Source organism: Lepidochelys olivacea (genome assembly GCF_965140295.1).
Source record: "Lepidochelys olivacea isolate rLepOli2 genome assembly, chromosome: 1".
NCBI lineage: Eukaryota > Metazoa > Chordata > Testudines > Cheloniidae > Lepidochelys > Lepidochelys olivacea.
This window is the reverse complement of record NC_140411.1, coordinates 201,017,908-201,041,933: the sequence shown is the minus strand read 5'-3', so window position 1 is coordinate 201,041,933 and position 24,026 is coordinate 201,017,908. Positions and strand designations below refer to the sequence as shown.

The 24,026-nt window shown below is 46.9% G+C and overlaps 1 long non-coding RNA gene across 1 annotated transcript in view; it reads left to right on the top strand.

Moving 5' to 3' along the window:
* LOC311515318 overlaps nt 1-24,026 on the top strand; it is a 57,759-nt gene that overhangs the window by 27,509 nt on the left and 6,224 nt on the right. The window contains exon 2 of the long non-coding RNA XR_014710102.1: nt 18,601-18,902. This is a non-coding gene — a long non-coding RNA (uncharacterized lncRNA). The remainder of the gene's footprint in view (nt 1-18,600; nt 18,903-24,026) is intronic.

The window sequence follows — 24,026 nt, the reverse complement described above, 5'->3', positions numbered from 1 at the left end:
ACTCAGCCCTCCATACAGTTTTGGAACCCCAATATGGCCCTGAGGCCAAAAAGTTTGCCCATCCCTGATCCAAACAATACTAATAATGTGTCAAATGTCACCTTGGAAGGGCACAGAAATTGTGTAAAGGTCTCAGAAGGCACATGATGCAGCAACGTGTCATTAAAGAGTATAAAATTGGGAAATGAAAATTGGCAAATTGTGCCCCACATTATCACTCAAAATATAACCTGGTTGGGGGAGATTTGTTTCATAATATAAAATTAGAGATTCCGTTATCCATGCATTGGAGAGCCTTGCTGAAGTCCGCAGAGGTTGTATGGGGCACTGCTTAAGAAACAAGCAAGACGTCACATATCCTCAGGTTAAGTATGGGTGAGGATGTGAACACTATCACAAAATTGGGAAAAGACCTTACAACAGCAGGAGCCAATAACTGGTGGGATGACTTAATGCATTCTAACATGGAGACTGAAATACAACACCTGATCCTGCAGCCAGTGACAATCATGTGCCTTATGCAAGGGTTAATTATAATCTCTGTGTTTTGCTTCGTAGGGTGGTTGTGTGTGTATTGATGCAAAATGTCCAGCAAGACCTTGTGTGTTCTGGGCCTAACATCCCCAGGCCCATGTATGGCACATTAATTGGCAACAATATCTCATGCCATGCAAGGGGATGTGCCGGCATTCTTGAGATATGTAAGGCACGGAATTGGGTTGTGTGTAAAGAGGCCACGAATAGCAGCCTAGCCCTGCTGGTTGACATCTTATGGCCCAAGTCATGTTTTCCCCAATGGCTGGTAGGGGGCCTACCGCATAAAAGTTAATTGAGTGCAGAACCCATATCTAGCATTACTTATGTAGGCATGCCGTGACAACTAACAGTGAACAATGTAAGGACAGGGCTAGGAATAATCATCGAACCGATGGTCACCTGGATCAAAGGACTCTCCCCATGGACTTATTCAGGCAGGACAGAGGAGCAAGACAGTTGGTAGTGCTACTGAAATAATGGACATTCTGTATGGAAGTATTGGACAAGAATGGTAGTACACAGATGGCATCTTGTACCACAAAGGCCCCAGATTTGCAGAAATATTAATATGCACCAAGCAGGTGGTGTTTTTCTGGAGACACCCTGAACTGGAAGAAAGGGACAAGTACATAACAGAGGACGGAAACATGGCATAGTGGGTACATGTAAAACAAGAAAAGGAGGGGATATGTAGGATGTAATATGTAGAATGTATATTTTAAGTGTTGGGACATGTGAAAAGATGCCAGCTTGTCTAGGAAGGAAAGAGAACAGCCAGGTAAAAACCTGAGCCAGCAACCTGATCAGGTAAACAACGGGGGTCAGCAAACTAATCTTAGTGCTAGGCAGAAAAAGCATGGAAAAGAAATGGAAATGATCACATTTAATGTGGAAGCTAAATTCAGAGCTTAATGAGCTCAAATCAGAGGGACTGGATAACTTCCCTCTCAGAATACTGAAAGAAGTAGCACATGAAATCACTAGTCGGGTAGCAAGGATTTTTAATAGATTTATCAAATTGGGGGTGGTACCCTATGACTGGAGAATAGCAAACATAGTATCTATATTTAATAAAGGATGGCTGGAAATATCATCTGGGCACCTACAGGCCTGATAGTCTGACCTCAATAGTATGCAGGACTTTAGAACAAACTTGAAGGAAAAAATAATTAAAGATGGGGAGGTAAATGGAAAATGGGATTAAAATACAACATGGGTTTACTAAAGGTAGATTGTGCCAGACTAACCCAATATCTTTCTTTAAGTGCATTAACTCAAATGCTTTGCTGAAGTCTAAATGCAGTAAACACAGTACCCTGTGGGAAATTATTCATTAAATTAGAGAAACTGGAGATTAGTACAGGAATTGTAAGGCTGGTAAGGAAACGGCGACAGGGTTATGCTGAAAAGAGAACTATTGGGCTGGAGGGAGGTTACTAGTGAAGTTCCCGAAGGACTGGTCTTGGGACTGGTCTTATTTAATATTTTAGTTAATGGCCATGGCACAAAAAGTAGGAATGTGCTAATGAAATTTGCTGATGACCCAAAGTTGGAGGGAATCATCAGGGCAGAGAAGGTTTAGAATATTATGTAGGAAGAACTGGATGATCTAGAGAACAGGAGTATTAGAAATGGGATGAAATTAAATAGCATGAAATACAAGGCCATGCACTTAGTTGTCACGGAGTCACCAGGGGATGCTCTGGAACTACTCCATACGAAGCCAGTGAGAACTCTGGGGGAGCCTCCTTTCTATAAGCAGACTGTCTCCAGGGCAAGAAGCTTACACAGCTTCGAAATTCCTGGGTCTGACCTCGGAGCATTCAGCATCACCTTCTCACACTGTGCGCTTCCCACAGCGATTCTGCACAGGTGGGCCTCCTGGGGAAGCAAGAGGGTCCTGCACCCCAATTCCACAGTCAGACGTGACTGCCAGCCAGCCAGTAAAACAGAAGGTTTATTAGACGACAGGAACATGGTCTAAAGCAGAGTTTGTAGGTACAGGAAACAGGACCATCAGGTCCATCTTGGGGGCCAGAGAGCCCAGAGCCCGATCTGGGCCTCCCTCCATTTCCTCAGCCAACTCCAAACTGAAACTCTCCTGCCCCTCCTCTTGCCTTTGTCTCTTTCCTGGGCTAGGAGGCCACCTGATCTCTTTGTTCTCCAACACCTTCAGTTGGCACCTTTGCAGAGGAGGGGCCCAGGCCATCAGTTGTCAGGAGACAGGGAGTCAGCCATTCTCTGTGCAGACACCATCACACTGGCCCTCTAGGGCTCTGCAACAATCATACACCCCCTATCCCACCACCTAGATACTTAAGAACTGCATAGGGGAAACTGAGGCACCCACATAGTATTCAGAGAAAACATTAAGAACATTCCCACTTCGTCACAGGGACTAATAACAAGAATTTCTGCTACAAATTGGGGACTCATTGGTCAGAAATGACAGAGAAGGAAGACCTGTGTGTATTAGTCAGTCACAAGACCCTGAGCCACAAATGTGATGCTGCCATGAAAAAGGCAAATGTAATCTTAAGGTATATTAGGCAAGACATTCCCAATAGAGAGAGACAAGTATTAATGCCATTGTTTATGGCAGTGGTGAGATTTCATCTAAAGAAACACTGAGTACAGCTCTGGTCACCCGTGTTCAAAAGAGATGAATTAAAACTGTAACAGGTATAGAAAAGGGATACTAGGATAATCAGGGAAATGAAGGGCCTATTTTAAGAGAGGACACTAAAAGAGCTTAGTTTGTTTAGCTCGGGAAAACAAAAGCTGAGAAGGGATATGATTGTTCTCTATAAATACATTGGAAGTGGAGGTAAACACAAGGGAGGGAGAAGAGCTATTTAAGCTAAAGGACAATGGTGGCACAAGAACAAATGGATATAAACTGGCCATGAATAAATTAAGGCTGGAAATTTAGAAGAAGGTGTCTAACCATCAGAGGGGTGATATTCTGGAACAGCCTCCTAATAGGAATAGTGGGGGCAACAAACCTAACCAATCTTAAAATGGAGTTTGGTAATTTTATGAACAGGATTATATGACAATGTTGCTTGTGATATCAGAGGATTAGACTCAATGACCCAAGAGATCCCTTCCAGGCCTATATTCCTGTGAAAGAAAATTGAAGGACCTTCTGTGTTTAGCTCCAAAATGCATATGATGGATTTTGGGGGTCAGTTGTTGAGTCTTTGCTGTGGTCATTATGATTTATGGCCTAAATTTTCAAATTCTTGGATGCCCAACATGAGGCATCTTCAGGGGGAGTCAATTTTCAGAAGCTGGGTGCTCAGCACTTTCTGAAAGTTGGCACCTTTTAGAACAGTGGTGGGCAAACATTTTGCGCCGAGGGCCACATCTGGGTGGGGAAATTGTATACGGGGCAAGGGGTTGGGGTGCGGGAAGGAGTACAGGGTGTGGGAGGGGTGCAGTGTGCAGGAACGGGCTCAGGGCAAGGGATTGGGGCAGAGGAGGGGTGCAGGGTGCATGAGGGGACTCAGGGAAGGGCGTTGGAGTGCAGGAGGAGGCTCAGGGCAGGGGTGCAGGAGGACTGCGGAATGCAGGAGGGGTGTGGACTGCGGAAGGGAGCTCAGGGCAGGGGGTTGGGGTGCAACAGGGGTGCGGGGTGCAGCAGGGGGCTCAGGGTTGGGGGGCAGGAAGGGTGCAAGGTGCAGGGGGCTTAGGGCAAGGAGTTGGGGGGCGGGGTGCAGCAGGAGTTCGGGCTCCGGCCTGGTGCTGCTTACCTGAAGCGGCTCCAGGGTGGCAGTGGTGCACACTGGGGCCAGGGCGGGCGGGCGGGCGGGCAGGCAGGCAGGCAGGCTGCCTGCCTGCCTGCCCTAGCCCCACTCCAGGAAGTGACTAGCACCATGCCCCTGCACAGCTCCTGGGGGAGGGGGGTGCACAGGGCTTCTTGCGCTGCCCTTTCTGTGCCTCCAGGTACCTCCCCCGAAGCTCCCATTGGCCGCAGTTCCCCGTTCCTGGCCAATAGGAGCTGCGGGGGGCGGTGCCTGGAGGTAAGGGCAATGCACGGAGCCCTCTGCGCCCCCCTCTTCCTCCCCCTCCCCCCAGGCTGCAGGGACGTGGTGCTGGCCACTTCTGAGAGTGGCACAGGATCTGCGGCAGCACAGGGGACAATCCAGCTGGCCGGATCCCAAGCCCTGATGGGCCAGATATGTCCCGCGGGCCGTACTTTGCCCACCCCTGTTTTAAAAGAATCTCAAGTTGGACACCTAAAAATGGAGGCACCCCAAATGACTAATCACCTTGGAAAATTTAGGCCTATCCATATAGTACCAATTGGGGAACACGGGTAAGCGTTAAAGCAGAAAACCATTTCTCCAATAGAGCAAATGTACAAAGCAGAGTTGGCATTGTAAGTTGTAAGCAACTATATTCTATAGCTAGTGAATATAAACTAGCTATAAACTAAAACTTGGAATGTCTGAGGCCTCAATACCTCCATTAAGCCTACCAGAGAACCTAAAAGCAATGAAGTAGGGGGCAATATACTTACAATTTTTCTTGTCTGAAGTTTATCTGCTCTGCCCCACTATCTACATACTTAAATAAATAACACCCCATTCTCTCCCCCCCACCCCCCCCGTGGAGTGGCTAGGTCTTTATGCCTGATCTCAAACGTGGGCAGGCTCACAATCTTCGCTTAAAAAGAAAAAAGGCATTATGTGAATCCAATAGCTGACTTCAAAGCCTCCAACAGAGTTGAAAACTCAGCATATATCTTGGGGGCATCCATAAGGGTTACAGACCTAACCCCTCTCCACAGGGAGAAAGCAAACCCATGAATCTGACTGCAAGAGGGGTTTTGTTTTTCCTCAGCCCTTAATTGGGCAAAGCACCCATTAATGTCAGTGTGATTTTTGTCTTTTGGCCAAATACACCAGAATTTTCTAGAATCTCTTTGGTGATTATGTAAATTTACCCCATGAAACCAGCTCTCTTCCTGATATGCAGTCTGACACTTAACATCCTGTTTTGCTAAACTTGGCAAAGATCAGCCCTCAAACAACTTCCCCAGCCCTATTGCATCACTCCGGCCTGATATTTAGCCAAAAGGTAGGTAGCTTTCCTGTAGACTTATGCTGCTTTATCTATCTTTGTAGTATTTAATTTAGTTTTCCAGGTTGTGTATTTTGTGACTTATTATCGATTGCTGCTGTTTGAATTGCCTGAGCAGCGTCCTGAGTTCCTGGGTTGACAAGGTTGTTTTATAGTGAAGTTATTTCTAAAGTTGTTGGGTACATCCGTTTTATGAGAGCTGATCAGTTGCTAATAATATAAAAGCAGAGATTCTCACAACAATTTTTTTGGTAGCCTGTGACAATTTTTCCTAAAATACTTAATTAACATTAGGAAAAACAAATAGGCACATATACATGTCCAAATCATTGTAATTTTATCTATGTAGGGTGGTTGTTCTTTTGCGGAATCAATTATTAAAATGTACAGTTGCCTCTATTCTTTACTGAACCTAAACAGAATAGAAGCACAAATAAGGTGCTTTGAACGTTCTTGCCTTTTTTTTTTTTCTTGTTTCCTTTGGGTTTTTTTAGACTTGCTAGCTGTATGTAAGTCTGCTGTGAAAAGTGAGAAGAACAAACATACAAATACCACTTTTCACAGCAGACTTACTCAGCCCCAGCAAGCCCAGGGACAAATTTAAGCCCTGGATGGGGAGGTGAGACAGAGGCAATGGGGGCCAAGGGCGATGGGGCACTGGGGAAGGCAGGGGGGGCCAGAGGTGAGCTTAGGCCCACAGCCAGGGAATGGAGCCCAAAGCCCCACACCAGGGGACAGAGCCTGAAGCCCCGTGGCTGGAGCACGCCACCCCAGGGCTGAAGCCCAACCCCATTGCTCCCAGGAAGGTGGGGAACTCAATGAGTCTGCCTGCTCCTCCAGCTTGTGGGTCTCCAGAGGTGGACAGGCCTCAACCACTGCTGGTGGACCCTGGGGAGGAGCTGCTGCTCCCCCCACCCCAAAATCACTGCTCAGGAAGCTGTGGCCGCAAGAAAAGTCTCTGGTGGCTGCATGCGAGAAACGCATCAAGGGTGGATGTAATAAATAATAACGATTATAAAGCATTAACTAATTAATCCTCACAGGACTTTGGTGTGCACTTCATTGATCACTGAAGTAGGAAGAAGTTAAGGTCACTATTTTCAGAACTGTTCATTAATTTTGGGTGCCCAACTTGAGATGCCTTGTGCTTGGATTTCAAAGGTACTGAAGACTTACAACTGCAGTTGAAGTCAATGAGACCTGTGGATCCTCAGCACCTCTAAAAATCAGCGCAATCTCTCCAGTGGGATACGTGATTATTACAGAGATGCAACTCTTGGGGGCAGGAACTATCTTTCAGGGGCGGCGAGTTATGTGGGCCCATGGTGCCCGTGCTCCAGCAATATTCAGAGCCCGGGGGACCAGCTCCACCAATGATTGGGGCCGGGTCTCTCCCCTGGCCCACCTGCCGCCTCTGCGCGCCTCCCCGGAGCATCCCTGCCTGTGTCCTGGGCAGCAGGCTGCTGCCCCCTGCAGCTCTGCGCTCTCTGCTGGCTCCTGGCATCAACTACTGCCGCCGCAGGGTCCTAGAGCCCCCCAACCACTAGTGCCAGGGCAGGCTGACCCTGATCCTGTCCTTCCGCAATGGATGGACCCTTCCCTTTTCCGGCAGGACCCTCCACCAGCACAGGGGTCCCCCACTGACCGCTGTCACAGCTTCTGCCCCACCCTGGGCAAGGGGCAGCAGCAGGGGAGGAGATGGTACACATGTGATGGCAAATCCCCCCAGCACCCACCACAGGGGAGGTGAGGGGGCTTCCTGGACCTGAGAGGGGCCCTAGGAACACATGCAGTGACAGTGGTGCGAGGTGCGTGTGCTGTAGGGGAAGAGAGCTGTGGGGGAGTCCTCTCTGGCCCCAGCTGGGAGCAGCCTGTCGGCACCCCAAACTCCTCATCCCTGGCCCCAGCCCACCCCAGAGCCTGCACCCCCAGCCAGAGCCCTCATCCCCTGCACCCCAACCCTCTGCCCCAGCCCTGAGCCCCCTCCTGCATCATGAATCCCTCATCCCTGCCCCCACCCCTGCACCCCAACCCTCTGCCCGAGCCCCTCCCACACCCCAAACCCTACATCACCAGCCCCACCTCAGAGCCCTCACATTTTTACATTATTAAAAAAAAAATCTGCTTACAAGGCAGGGATGTGGGGGGCGGGACTTGGACCCATGCTGGCCACCACCAAAAATTATACAAACCAGCCACCCCTGCTGTCTTTCTGATCTGAGTTTGGACAGTGCCACCTGCAATGGGGTCTTGGTCCACAGCTGGGGCTCTTAGGTACTACCATAATAACGTAATGGATGCTGCTGCCAATTTGGCTGCATGTGACTTATTCATAGTTCCACAGCAACTCAGTGCAGACCTGGACTTAAAAATCCTGAGTTCCTGGCTCCTACCCCTATGTTCCTTCTAACAGCAGATCATGCTGTCTGTTGGCTGTTCTGTTCCCTATGAGACCGTGCTAGAAATTAAATGAGAATGAGATGACAAGAAGACATTTGATATCAATGTACATTTTGCCTATTCAAATATTTATTTATATTGCAATAGCACCCAAAGGCCCCCAATCAGAAATGAGGCCCTATTGTGCTAGGTACTGTACAAACACAGTGGAAGAGACAAGCCCTACCCCCAAAGAGTTTAAGCCCCATGAATTTGGATCTAAAATGATATCCTGGATACAAGGCTACATTATGCCACACAAAGCACCAGCAAAGCCCTAACAAAGCATTCAAAATTCATGATTCAGACCCCCAAAATGTCAATATTCACTAAACAATCATGAGGTTTTAAAAATATCTTCAGGGTTTATTTGCCTTGCCCCTAGGGTTCATGTTTTCAAGCTTTAGCTCTGAAACGATGAGGGCTAAAAACTTACTGTTTTTTTAACAAAAGCTGAGATTCACACCAAATCACCTGACTACAGGAGCAGGAGCCTGAGAAAACCACCAATTAGCATGAGACTCAGGGTGACCATACATCCCGTTTTGGCCGGGATAGTCTCCTTTTTAAGCCCTGTCCCAGATGTCCCAACTTTTTGGCAAATCTGGATGTGTGTCCCATTTTCTCTTGCCAACTGATCAGGGGGCATGCCTCCCTTAGAAGGGCATGGAGGAACTTTGAGGGGCAGGGGGGTTAGTGACGACACCAGATGTCGGGCCGCAGGCTGTTGCTCCAGCCCTGGGCAGCGGGGCTCAGGCTAGCCCTGTGCTGAGGGGGAAGGGCTTTGAGCCCTGGACAACGGGACTCTGGCTTCTGCCCTAGCCCTGGGTGGCAGGGCTCAGGTGAGCCCCACACTTGGGGGTGGGGGGAGGCTTGAGCCAGCCCCAGATGGTGTCCTGTTTTCCCTTTGGGAAATATGGTCACCCTAATGAGACTCTCAATAAAATCACAAGAGTTGGCAACACTGCCCCCTTCACTTTGCTCCATGGCACCAAGCCAGGATGACCCTTCTCACTTTGGCTTGGCAACAGAGCCATTTGCTGCAGCGTACTCAAGAAACTACAAAGGGGCATCCAGTATAGCACCAGGGACACTGAATGCTGAACACATGTGTGTAATACACCTCAGAATCATAGGAGCCGATTCCAGGGCTGGAACACCCACCGGGGAAAAAAACAGTGGGTGCTCACCACTCACTGGCAGCCCCCCATCAGCACCTCACCCTCTCTCCACCCCAGCACCACTGCTCACCACGATCAGCTGTTCTGCGGCATGCAGGAAGTGCTGGGGAGAGGAGCGAGAGCTGGGCGTGCACAGGGGAGGGGGCAGGAAGAGGCAAGGTGGGAAGAGGCAGGATGAGGGTGGGGCCTTGGAGGGAGGGGTGGAGTGGGGGCGGGGCCTAGGGTGGAAGGCTTCCCCCTCCGGCACATTAGAATCTCAGCGCCTCTGCTCAGAATGACAAGCCTATTCCACACCTCTGGGTGCTTCATAACTGAACTTTTCAGCTAATTTTGGGGGTTATCTATACACTGGAGTAAGCCTGCTATATCAATGCCAAGTGACCAACAAACCCAAAATGTGCTCTCGTCATTTAAATAGTGGAAGTCAACATTGCTGGAAGTTACAAAGAACTACAGAAAGAAAAGGAGTACTTGTGGCACCTTAGAGACTAACCAATTTATTTGAGCATGAGCTTTCGTGAGCTACAGCTCACTTCATCGGATGCATACCGTGGAAACTGCAGAAGACATTATATACACACAGAGACCATGAAACAATACCTCCTCCCACCCCACTGTCCTGCTGGTAATAGCTTATCTAAAGTGATCATCAAGTTGGGCCATTTCCAGCACAAATCCAGGTTTTCTCACCCTCCGCCCCCCCCCACACACAAACTCACTCTCCTGCTGGTAATAGCCCATCCAAAGTGACCACTCTCTTCACAATGTGTATGATAATCAAGGTGGGCCATTTCCTGCATGAATCCAGGTTGTCTCACTCCCTCACCCCCCTCCAAAAACCACACACACAAACTCACTCGCCTGCTGGTAATAGCTTATCCAAAGTGACCATTCTCCCTACAATGTGCATGATAATCAAACTGGAAATGGCCCACCTTGATTATCATACACATTGTGAAGAGAGTGGTCACTTTGGATGGGCTATTACCAGCAGGAGAGTGAGTTTGTGTGTGTGGGGGGGCGGAGGGTGAGAAAACCTGGATTTGTGCTGGAAATGGCCCAACTTGATGATCACTTTAGATAAGCTATTACCAGCAGGACAGTGGGGTGGGAGGAGGTATTGTTTCATGGTCTCTGTGTGTATATAATGTCTTCTGCAGTTTCCACGGTATGCTTCCGATGAAGTGAGCTGTAGCTCACGAAAGCTCATGCTCAAATAAATTGGTTAGTCTCTAAGGTGCCACAAGTACTCCTTTTCTTTTTGCGAATACAGACTAACACGGCTGTTACGCTGAAAGAACTACAGAGTACGACCACAGGTTTCCAGCCTCTGTTGTATCCAGGCACTCTGCTGTTATTGTCCTCCTTATTCCAAATCCACCTGAGTCATCTCTGGCATTTTTGCTGACTCAGGCAAATTGGAAAATATCCAGTCCAGCAGAAACCCTAGCAATCAACTGGTCACTGCCTAATGCAAAATGTTTAAATGATGCTAGCAATTCTGCCAACACAGTGCCGCAAATGCAGGACACCACCAATTGAGTAAGAGACCCAGAATAGTTGGCTCTCCCTGCTGGAGTCAGACTGAAATGTAACTGGTTTTGTGCTCTTTGTATCAATTATTTCCAATTTATTTTAACTTCTTCCAGATGATCACCACATGTCTGCTAATTGGAAACATCTCTATGGTCAGCAAGGGTATTTTATACTTGTTTTTTCACAAAGAAAAAAATCCTAAGCAAAGGCCCTGCCTAATGTACATAGAGCTGAAAAGCTAGGGGAGGTGAATTAGAAAATTTGCATCAATTTAGCTAAACTGATTTACTTAAATCTTACGTAGACTCTCTTAAATGGGGTGAAGAACAGCTAATGTCGATTGAGCTTATTAGTTATTCTTTAACTGTTTTAAATGCATCCATATAAGGAGGTGGCACAGATTTAAGTAAATCGGTGCAATTTCCATGTATGGACCAGGCCTTAGATAGCAGGGCTTTCATTGATGGAGGGTTTTTGTTGCCAAGAAGTTGGTACAAGGTATGGCTATAGGCATCTGAATAAGGACTTTGATCCTGCTACCATTCAAGCCAATGGGAAAACTCCATTGACTAGAATGGTGTGGGATTAAGCCCTAAGTGAGGAACTCCTACAAAGTAGTATTTGGCCTGGGGCTGGTTGGGACAATTGCATGGTGCCTGGTATGCTGCCAGTACCAGATTTACAAGGGCGCCGGGCCCACGCTCCAAAAGGGCCCTGGCCCTGCTGCTCTTCTCTGCGCCCTGCCCACCGCTCTCTGCTGCAGGGGCAGAAGCTTGGTGCTGCTGGCTCCTGGGGCTCCTGCTGCAGCAGGGCAGACTCTGCTGGCAGCCAAGCTCCTTCCCCAAGGTGCTGTGTTCCCACCCCCTCCTTCTCCCTACCACCAAACAGCTGTTTGCTGACGCGAGGGAGGGAGAGGAGCAGGGCTGCAGCATGCTTGCCAGTCGGGGGAGGAGGCAGAGAAGAAGCAGGAGCGGGGCCTTGGGGAAGGGGGTGGAATCAAGGCATACTCCCTCCAACCCCCTGCTGTGAGCTGCTCAGGGCAGGAGTCTGAGAGCACCCCTATGACCCCAGCCCACACCTCTGGCCCTCTGCCCTGACTCCTGCACCGCACTGACACCCCCCAGTCCTGACTCCTGCACCCCCAAGCACCCCCATGACCCCAGCCCTGACTCCTGCACCCTCCCATATCTCCACCCCTACCCTGAGCACCAAATGGGAGCTCCTGCACACCCCCCACATTCCTACCTGCACCCCTCACACCAAATGGGAGCTGCCCCAGGTAAGCACTCCACACCGCAACCTCCTGCCCCAACCCTGAGCCCCCTCCCTAATTCTAGCTCCTGGCCAGACCCTGCACCCCAACCCCCCGTCCGCTCCTGCATCCTAACTCCCTCCCAGACCCTGCACCCCCAGCCCTGTGCTCAGTGCACCCCTACCCTCTCTCTCAGTGCAGAGAGAGACAAAAGAGAATGGGCTAGAACCCATTGCAGGGGTAAACTGCAAGCGCAGCAGGGCTGGGGAGGGGGTAAACAGGATCCCCCCCCCCACCCCTGCCTACATAGAGCAGCAGGCAGGGGCGGGGGGGATCCTGTTACCCCCTCCCCAGCCCTTCTGCACTTGCAGTTTACCCCTGCCCCTCCCTTGCTCCAGGGACCAATCCTAGCTCCCACCCCGCTGTGCTTTTGCCCCCTGCCCCTGCCTTGCTCCAGTCAGCAGGGACTAATCCTCCCCCCATGCCCCACTGTGCTCATCTTGCCCCTGGCCCCTGCCTCGCTCCAGCTGGGGACCAATCCTTCTCTCCCCCTTCCCCCCCCATGCCCTGCTGTCAGGGTGGATAAAAATCAATGGATTTTTTTTATTTAAATCGGATTTTTGAGGAAAAAACCTATCTAAAGATCGTTTTAATTAAGATACATTATGTCTCATTATGGAATAGGGATTATAAATTCTAATTCTATAGTATGAGACAATACATTCATGTAATGTTTAAGAAAAGTTTTGTAAATGAATTCCAATAGTTCATGGATTAGGGACCCAATCTTATGGGGTTCCACAGGCTTCTCTATAGATTATTTCGGTTAATCTTTCTATCTACCCAATAGGACTCAATGCTCAGTCTAGAACAGAGGTGGGCAAACTACAGTCCACGGGCCACATCTGGCCTCCGGGACCATCCTGCCTGGCCCCAGAGCTCCTGGACAGGGAGACTAGCCCCCGACCCCTCCATTGCTGTCCCCCCTCCCCCGCAGCTACATTGCTGCGCGGGCAGCGCTCTGGGCGGTGGAGCTGCGCGCTCCTGCAGGGCAGCGCAGCAGCGTGTCTGGTGCTGGCCGGGCAGCACGGCTGCCAGACATGCCGCTCTGAGCGGCATGGTAAGGGGGCCAGGGCGTTGGATGAGGGGCAAGGGTTCCCAGGGGGCAGTCAGGGGACAGGGAGCAGAGGGCGGTTGGATGGGGCGGAGATTTGGGGGGGCGGTCAGGGGACGGGGGCGTTGGAGAGGGTGTGGGAGTCCCAGGGGGCGTGTCAGGGGGCCGGGGTGTGGATAGGGGTTGGGGCAGTCAGGGGACAGGGAACGGGGGGGTTGGATAGGCGGTGCGGTCCTGGGGGGGCAGTTAGGGGTGGGGGGTCTCAGGAGGGGGCTGTCAGGGGACAAGGAGCGGTGGGGGGTTGGATGGGTCGGGGGTTCTGAGGGGGGCAGTCAGGGGGCAGGAAGTGGGAGAGGGTCCGATAGGGGGCAGGGGCCAGGTTGTTTGGAGAGGCACAGCCTTCCCTACCCAGCCCTCCATACAGTTTTGCAACCCTGATGTGGCCCTTGGGCCAAAAAGTTTGCCCACCCCTGGTCTAGAAGATACCATCAGAGGTGCTTAGTTTTGCAGTTCTTAAACTGTGGATTTGTCTCTCCAGAGGTAACATGCTTGTTCACAGCAAAAATGTTTTAAAATAAATAAATAATATATAGAGGTGAGAAATAATAGACCTCAACTCTATTGTCCCTCTGCAAATTTGTGTTCACAGAGTCAATCCCTTACTTCTCTTTAAATGTGAAAAGTTTCAAAAAAGTTCAATAAATAGAAGATTGTTGGGGGCGGAATAGAACTGGACAAGGAGAAGTCTGGAGATAAATGTGAGAAGCGAAGGACATATGCTTTTTTGTTAAAATATTATGTTTGCTGTTGAAGAAAAAATCCAGAATACTTAACGTGGTTGTTTCAGTTAAATAAAACAATTTAAATGTCTGTGTGGTGATGTTCTCTTTCTAATACAGCATGGCAAGAAAATCCTCCAAATATTAATGATTAACCTGTTGAATTGGAGATAGTTCACCTCCCAATGACTTCATAAATATCTGATTCAAATTATCTTTGGTAAATGAAATAACCAAACAACCATTCATTTTCTGATATAGCTTAAAAATTCATCTGAAAAGTTTCCAAAATAAATCCACCATTTAAAAATGTATAGTGTGTACCTTCTAAAAATGAAACCTACATCTGTCGCTGAGTTGTGAAGAATATGTATTAAGGTTATAACAACCAACAAGAATGCACTTTTATGTAGAAACCAAGATTAAATAGAGTCTTCCTGACTAGTGATGTAAATCAAATCCACCCTGCCCGGTGTGCTGTTGCCCCTGGCCCCTTCTTTCCCCAGGGGGGGCCCACAAATATGTTTGTCGCTGCGCCCACAAAAAGTTAATCCAGCCGTGTATGCAGCTGATCCATTCATCTGTGGCCAGACGTAAATTTTCTGCTTTGCAAAAGCATATTGTCTCTTTGGTGCTGCATTTGGAATTTTAACCATTCAAAATAAACTGTTAAAGACAATACTAAACCACAGAGATAGTAACTGTCCCTGTTTCAGGGTGTGGGGGGGGCATTCTTTCACACTTATTCAGATGTCTGTCACAGAACTGCCAAGGTGCTGTCTACGCCTCTCTTCTTCCTGGGGCCAACATTAGTGCAGTTCCGTTGATGGTAGCAACACGGGGAATGCTTGTGTAAATAAGATGCCAGGGGTCACTGGTATTTTTTACCATCATGTTAATTAGGCCTGCTCTGAGCAGGGTTATGTGACAGTCTAGTATGTGTTCACTGCACCAGGGAGGTGGAATTCCCAGCATGGGTAGACAGACCCTAGCTCAGCTTGAGCTAGCGTACTAAAAATAGCAGTGTGGATGCTGTGACCAGGGTTAGCAGCTGGAGTCCAAGCCTGCCTGACCTTTGGTTCAGAGTGGCTAGCCTGAGCTGCCGCCAGTGCCACACCTCCCGGCTGCAGTGTAGAAATACCCAAAGCTTGTACTTGCTGATTCTCAAAAATTTCTCAGTTCTTGAAAGTGGGAAGAATTCTATAAATGTGTTGACATTAAGACTGCAATCCTACAAACAGTTGGATAACTTTATTCATGTGAGCAGTCCTATTGCACATGACAGTGCTACTCCTGTGTGCAAAGTTACTCATCTTCAAAAATGGCTGGAAGATCAGGGTGTTAATCTATTTGTAGAGCTATTTGACCGACAAATAACTATAAAAAATGGGGAAGTGGAGGGTGAGCTCTATTAGTGGATGTGGTGAAACTGAGTTGGAGACTTTTTTGTAGGCTATCATTGCTGTGCAGTGGAAACTGCCTGATTTAGCATCGTATTTCTTCTGACATATGTTCTGCGTGACCTCTTTTCCCCATGATTTCTTTTCCTCTTAGCTTTAGGATGTTTCCTCTGTTTTCTTGTATCGTAAAGCAGTGAACAAATGTCAGACATTTGTTAAAGACATGCCAGAGTATGGCTTTAGTGCAAAGAGAAATGGACTGAGACTCAGGAGAAGTGGAGTCTATTCTTGGTTTTATTGCTGGCGGCTGGCAAGTCATTTACTTCTCCGTGCCTCAGTTTCCCATTTGTAAAATGGGGGATGATGGTACTGGCCACCTTTGTAAAGCACTTGGAGTTCTACAGATGCAAAGGGCTATATAAGAGCTAGGTATTATTATTTATATTGCATTTATCTTTGTATTTCTTAATGCTCCAAAGCCCATGGAAGGGAATGGAAAGGCTTCCATGGACTTAAGTGGGCTTTGGATCAGGCTCATCATTCCTTTGTACTCTTCAGACAATAAAAAACTCATTATGCTTCCTTTGTGCTTCTCATTTGGCATTCAGAGACTGCTGTATTTTATATGAATCTGATACACCTGTACGTAAACGTATGCCACTCTATCCCCCAAGTTGAATGACATGCGAGGTGACTGTCCAAGATTCATCCAAAGTGTCCAGGAGTTAAAATGAACGCTCTGAGACATCAGTGTACCTGGCTACAGAGTGGTTAATAAAAATTACACTGCTGGTTGTTACTGCCAAAATGGGAGTATTTCAGGCATCAGCACAAAAGGACAAGGAGCCATAGCAACAGAACATTTCCTGGTATTTAACTCTGGCAATGTTTTAAGGCTTAGGTTCTGTGAGCAAAATGGAAAATGGGGCAGCTTTGTCTACAGTCAGAGATTTTTACAAACCATTCCAATCATGCTAAAACCAGTTCAGCTACCCTGGAGATGACAACAATGGGAGCCCTCAGTGAAATGGCTATCTGGCTGTGACAGCTGATTTCAGCACTGTGTTGATTAAACTCACTCAGAACTGTTTGAACAGACAAGGTACTAAAAATGGCTGCTGGAGCAGGGGCGCTGTCTACACTAGGGGCCAAGTCTAAACTGGGAAACTTCTAACTGGTTTCAAAAGTAGTTCATTTAGACTAGTTTTAACAGCTGGAGCCATAGGCAGCTGTTTTTATTGAAATGGTTGCAAGACTCCAGGTCTTAGGGTTCCCAGTATTGTTGCTATTGGTGTAGCTGAATCTATGTTAGCAACAGGGAGACTTTGTAAAACTGCTCTACTATAGACAAGGCATAAGTGTACAATGGGGTCAGCATCACATAAACAAACAAGATCTAGCAATGTAGACTTTTTGGAAGCGGGCAAAGAAGAAGCAATAACAAATTTGTAGCAGAGAAAGTCTGCTGGGCTTTTCTCAAGAGGTGCTCTGAGCGGTGTGAACTAGAGTGGGAAACGGGTCAGACAGACAGACAGCAGTAGGAGAGTGGGCAAAGGAATCAAGGGTGGACGGTGACCATGGAACCAGTAGCGTGTGCGATTCTCAAAGGTGCCTGCAGGGCTTAGGAGTGCAAGTCCCACTGGGGCGGGAGGCTCCTGAAAAAAGGTGGGACGGGACTAAGTGGAGAGGAAGCAGACCATGGTAAAAGAAGGACTGAATGATGTAGCTGGGGGAGTGAAAGAGCAAGTGGCCTTAGAAGTGATCTGGAAAGGGAAAACAAATTGGAATTTTGTGTGGAATTCTTTCTTTTGCTATGATTTATACAAAACAAACTTTTCAAGCTTTTTTTACATTAGAAATTCAGGTCTCATCTGTCCTGTTTTCCCTGAAAACTCTGGATAACTGGAGAACTAGTAGAATGATGACATTACAAGTACCAAGGAAGTGAAACATAACTCAGTAGGAAAGTGATTTTATTCAGGCTCTTTAAAGCATTTTGTTTTTATTTGATTTTGCTAAATACCTACAACTCAAAGACTCGGGAGAAAATGCTTTGTAAGGATTCAGTAAACTACTTCTTCATTTAATGGCTGTGAAAACTTCATTACATGTTTCTGAGCCATCCAAGAACAACAACAAAAAGAAAAAACAACCACAAAAGAGAAGATTAAACTTAACATTTCTAATATTTCCAGAGGGAAAAAAGTGAAAAAAACCCACTTTTTATTTTTAGGCCTTCTTAATATATCAAAGCAAGAAAAGGACAAAAACTCATTTCCATATCTTTAGAGGTCACTTTTAAAAGAAATAAGGAGCTGATCAGGCAGAGGAGGCTCAGTGAGAAAGAGAGGGGGATGAAGTGAAGACACATGAAGAGAGACCAGGGCAGTGAATGGAAATGCACCAGAGTAGCTGGTGAAACAAGGAAGGTTAGGAAGAGGAAGTGAGGGACAGCAAGGTCAGCCACATCGGAAAATGAAGTCACCCAGGACAAGGGCTGTGTTCAAAGCAGGTTGATTTGTATTGCATTTGACTGAGAAGCATTGCCTTGAAACACTGATTAGGGAAAACCTCCTGTTTCCACAGGAAAGAAACTGAAACTACTCTAACTCAAAGGCAAAAGCAGCAGGGCAAGTTGAGGAGACGAACAGACTGAACTCCGTTATTTAACCATTATGATTTTAATTATATTGCATATTAGTCTGTATTCGCATCTTGCCCCAAGGGGAATGACAATGAAATACCAGCCAACCTACAGCAGTTTTGCCAAAATTACTTTTTGTTACTCTCCCGGGGACCTTCAGTCCATGAAAAAGATTGTGTATGTAAGCAGAGTCAGGATGAGCTCCACCCTGACATCTGGTGGTGAGGTGTGGCAAGTTGTGGAAAAGAACTTCAGGGGCTGATCTCATTTGCATATGCACACCCACCTCGCCTAGAATGAGGTCATAGCTGCCCAAATGGTCACTTTGGCTGCTGTGGGATCCCCAGTGTCTCTGTTAATGGGGCAGGAAGAATAAATTGTTATTACCCTGATTATGGGAACTGTGCTTGGAACTGTACTTGGCCTTTTGTTATGATGGAGGGACTCACCATCAACCTAGTAGCACTCGCTAGGCAAGGGTCATGGGTTCCAAAACTCTGTGAATTGAAAGAGACTGGGGACAAGTATTAATACTTGGTGGTATGGGCTACTTGGTGAGGGTCTTACATGCTAATTGCACTTTTTCCTCTCTCTACTGTGGAATATCAGAGCTAATTTTTATTCTATTAGGAGTTTAGTTACAGGCTGCTGAGCTCACTTTGGGCTAATGGTGCACCAGCACTGAGGCTCCCCTACTGCAAGCTGAATTCACCAAAGAGCTGAACTGACTAAGAGCTGAAATCACTGAGCGTTGTGTTAAGTAGTGGGGGAGCCTGAAGATATAGTGTGGAGCAGTTTGTGGGACGGCTGGAGTGCCTTGTGGACCGGCTGGTGGAGCAGTTCGTGGGACCGCGGGAGCTGCTGGTGGGACGCGGAGCTGGTGGAGCGGAGCGGAGCCCTATGGAGCTGTGGGGCGGTCAGCTTCAGATCATGTAAGGTGCCCCTTATCTCTCTTCCACCCCCTGATCTCCACCCAGGTTGGGAGGTAAAGTTCTGCAGATAAACTTTCGAACTCTGGGGCTGCCCTGACCAGGGACAGAGACTTTTGGATCATTGGACTTTTGGGACTTTGGGTGATTTCAGGTTGCTGGACTCAAGAACCAAAGGGAAAGGACATGACCCAATTTGCTTGGGGTGGGTTTTTGCTCATGGATTGTGTTATGAATCCTGTTGGTGGTGTTTCCCCAACATAATGCCACATTGTTTCTCTCTGTTATTAAAAGGCTTTTTGCCACACTCAGACTCTGTGCTTGCGAGAGGGGAAGTATCGCCTCTTGGAGGCGCCCAGCGGGGGTGGTATATATTTGTCCCAGGTCACTAGGTGGGGGCTCGAGTCGGTTTGCATTGTGTTATTGGAATGGATCCCCTAGATATTGAACCCGGCCCTTGTTGCTGCCAACTCTGACGGGCAGAAGGGTTACATGTAAATCTGGTGCTAATTAGAAGTGGGTAACACTGTTGCTCTTGTTTGGAAAATCCACGTTTGCAGCATTATCCAAGTAATTCTTCCCCCACGCCCGAAAACAAAAATAGTTTTGCAGGAGTCTTCAACCCCCTGAATTTTTTGTTTTCAGGGAGGAGAGGTGCAAGCGGGGTGGGGGGTAGCAGTGGGGACAAAATCATGGGAGAATAAATGAATTGCAATCAAACAGAGGGAAATTAAATCCATTTTTATGGGGGGGAATGAATCTCTGAGTTTCGTAAAGAGCTGCTGGGCGGGCTGGTGCTTCCCCTAAAGAGGCTTGATTTTGTGGCTGAAGTACCAGCCTGGGAAGTGGACGAGTCTGAACTCTAATCCCTCTGCTGATCGGCCATTGAACTTTGCTTGTGGTTTGACTTACATTATTTAGTAGCTAAATGTCATTTTTCAGATGAGGAAACTGGGGTTTGGAAGTAAAATAACATGTTCTCAGCGGTTCAGCCTTGGTAAACTAGGTCTCTGGAGTCACATTCCTATGCTCATGAATTAGCTAGCTCAGTGGGTCTCGAACTTTAGCAACCTGAGAACCCTCATTTTGATTTAAATTTTTTCATGGCCCCCAAGCCCCCCACTCAGCCCCAGGCCCTACCCCCACTCCACCCCTTCCCCCAAGCCCCCCCCCCACCTTTTCCTGACCTAGCAACACCCCTTCCCCTCCTCCTTCCGTCCCCTTCCTCCGAACACACCCTGTCCACGCTCCTCCCCTCCCTCCCAGCAACTCCTCCATGCTGCTGAACAGCTGTTCCCCAGCACGCAGGAGGCGATGGGAGGGAGGGGGTGGAGATGATCAGCAGGGCCTGCGGTCCCCCTGGAGTGCCCTTGCAGACTAGTTTGAGAAACACTGTACTAGATGACAGAGCCTCTCAGGCAGGTGAGTTAACTGTTCGGAGCATGAGTTTTCCAAGCTGCAAAATAAGAATAATATTTGGCTACACCCGTCTGTGAACATCTTAAATGCTATATATTTGCAGGGTTGGTTTATGGGGACAATTACTACCCCCATGCTTTCTTTGGGAGATAGCGTGTCCCCCAGCGGGCTAGGTACAGGATGGGAATTGGTAAACCAGGGTTGTAATCCTGTTTCTGACACAGAGATAAAGTCTCAGAAGAGCTGGGATGATTTGTATTAGCATAGCATACTCCCATAGCACCTAGGAGCCCTAGTCATGGACCAGACCGCCACTACGTTAGGCCCTGTGTGGTGTTAATACCATTCAGACCAGTGTGCAAGAATAAGATTGACAGGTGATGCTGCTTCATGAATAGCAATGTCTGTCATCATCAGAGAAACCAGTTAGCACAATGGATAGGGCTATGTCAGTACTTCACTTTTAGAAATACTGACTCAGCAATTTGCCATGTCAGCGCTGATGATGTGGGGGGCAGGCCATTTCCTAGAATGGCTCTGCCAGACTGCTCTGTGGTTTCTTGTCTCACAATATGACTGAGAAGACTGTGACGTAATATCTTTTATTAGACCAACTTCTGTTGGTGAGAGAGACAGGCTTTCAAGTCACACAGAACTCTTCCTCAGAGCTGTGTGGCTCAAAAGCTTGCCTCTCACTAACACCAGTTGGTCTAATAAAAGGTATTCCCCACCTTGTGTCTCTAATATCCTGGGACCAACATGGCTCCAACTACAGTGCATATGAGAAGACTGTGACACACGAGCTGTGCTCATGAGACGAGGATCAAGAGAAAGAGTGTGTATGTAGGGGAATGGTTCCTGCAGTGTGCAAAGCTGACTGTGCCCCATGGGAAGGTTTAGATCGTATGGTTATAGGGGCTCTAAAAATGCCTAAGATAGAAGATAAGATACACAGAGGGGGCTTAATGCCCTTCTTGGGCTATCTGCTTTAGTTGTTTGAGGCCAGCTGCTTATTGTGTAGAGAGCTTTGAAGTTCCCACTCAATGTGTACACCTCTCTCCAAAACCACCAGGTCTTTCAGAGGACAGACCACAACAGGGACATGACCAGGAGATGACCTAATAAAACACAGTGAGGAAGGGACTCTGTTTCACAGCACTTCATATCAGGTTGTGAATGCTTTAGGACAGGGTGCCCAAGAAATATGTAGCCTCCTAGAGGAGAGAGATGGCTCCCTTCCCTCTGTAGTTCCTCATCCTTTGAGAAAAGCAATAAAAGGCAGATGAGGGACCCAGAGTGCCACCGAGAGTGCATTCAAAACTTTTGAGGGACCCAGCATTGGGATTTGGGATCTGTTGCATCCAGGGAGGGAGGAGAGGAGAGGAGAGGGGAAAGTAGGCTGGTCCCAGTTCTTTATTCAAACCCCAAAATTAAAAAAAAAAAAATATGATAATCAATTAAAGGTTTTTTTTTTTTTTAGAAATGTCACCAAAATAAATGTGAATGAATTTCATAACAATTTATATTAGTAATTTATTCATTATTCAAATGAGGAAGTAGGTTTTGACTGGCTGTGACAGGATACTTCTTCCCCCCCCCCCCCCCCCCCGTGGCACATCCCAGCACTCAGAGGGTTCTAAAGTAGCTGGGACACATCACCTCTGACCTGAAGCTTTGTCACACCGCCACCCCAGTTCCTTTTTGTACATGGAATTTGAATAAGGAACTGAGTTTTGACTGGTTACATATATGCCAAAATACTTCTCTGGTCACCTCCAGGGTCACATCCTTGCAACTGTTATGAAGAGATGATGCCATGCCACTCCCAGAGCCAAAGCTTCATTTCTGGGCAACACTCTGCTAAATGTTGTATTCCCATTTCTATTTTGCTTTTTCTTTGTTAGTAAACATACAAGAGACATGTAAAATCACTCCAAAACAACATTCAACCAACCTGTTGCAAATCCAGCTGTTACGTTTTCACAGATATTATGTGACAGTTAAAATTAGGAAGTTGATAAGAACACTGATTTATTCTTAGACAAATAAGAACAAGGTTACATTTATCAATTTGTTTAATTGTGTTACAAATGTTTTTTATAATGACTGTTGTGTCTTTGCTCTTTACAAAACAAAAATGAGATGAAACTACATGGGCACAACTAGGTCAAAAACATACAAGGATTAGGTTTAATGCATACTGCTCCTCTGACTCGTTTTCGATGGCTTCTAAAACATATAACACCAAAGGCTACTTAGGGGATACTTCCTTATTCTCATACACTACAGTTAGCTGAAGCAGCTAGTGTCTTTTGAATTGCATGAGACTCATACAGTATCAATATGTCTTGGTGAACTTTCCTTTTCAAGGAAGAACTCATCTGCGGTTAGAATACCTCCTGTTCCTTTCCTTCATAATTCCAAGGTTCCATCATAGAAATGCCACCCTATTTGTCCAACGTTGTGGAAAACTACAAAACAGTTCCCCCTGCTGTATATTATCCTAACAACTTTATAGCTGTAGTGAGAACACCTTTGCTTTAATAAACCCTAATGCTTATGCAAATAATTCTGATGTCCTCTGCTGAACTAATCAATATTTGAAACATTTTAAATACTAAAGGTACATTCAGATTACATGATCAGATGAAGGGTTTTTCTTGGACAGGATTGTTTCATTCTCTGAATAGTCAGTGAATAGTATTTGAAAAGATGCAATTCAGTACTTTACTATAACAATTAAGCTGCATCTTGTTTTCTTTCAACTTACTTGCTATCACACATGGAAATCTCTGATGGACGTAGTCAAGGGTCAAAGTTCTGATTTTTGCTGTGCTCTGACTTAAATGCAATTAGAATGAGTAAGATGCATGGTTCACCATTAATGAAAATATGTTTACTCAATTGGTGTATTCCACTGCATCTGTTCACTTTACTTATTTTACAGTTTCAGAGTGAAAGAAGTTACTATTTCTTATAACCAAAAATATTTTAGTAGACAGCAGTTGTTGTTGTTGTTAATGCTAATCATTGGTGACACCCACAGGTAAGCATTCCTAAGGATTTGTACTTTAAGACCCTGTTTAGCACAAAAGGGAAGATTTTTTTTCATGAGTTCCTGCATAGAATTCCCATATAATTTTGGATTGTCTGCCTCTCCATAAGGAAGCTTTTATGGTCTGTAATCCTGACACAACCAACCTACTACACCAAATATCCACATGGAGGGAGAAACTTTGATAACGGTGCCTGTGCAGAAGGGCCAATAAAATGGTTTCATAGATTCACGAAGGCTAAGCTGTTCCTAATGTTGGATTTTCAGACAGTGGGTGTATATGACTTGTACCTAGATGCCACAGGGTCACTAGCTGTCAAGAGACCCCCATCAGGCAAATATTGAATCTTATGTTTTTATGTGCTCAGTGCCCTTCAAACTCAATCTACATACTACTGGCAGCAGCATTATTAACAGCAGACCAAAGCGCTCCAGCAATTTCATATTGGCTGGCCTGACTTTCTCCATATACCCTTAGGATAACTGGTCAATGTCACAGACCACAAAAAGTGGCATATAACTTTAGCTGGTCTTGAATTATGCTACTACAAAGTTTTCAACCAGATGTTTCATCTATATTATCTCCGCGCTTGTTTTGAAGTCTGTTGTGTGTGTGAAAGCCAAATGATTTTGCAATATAACATTTGTGCAGT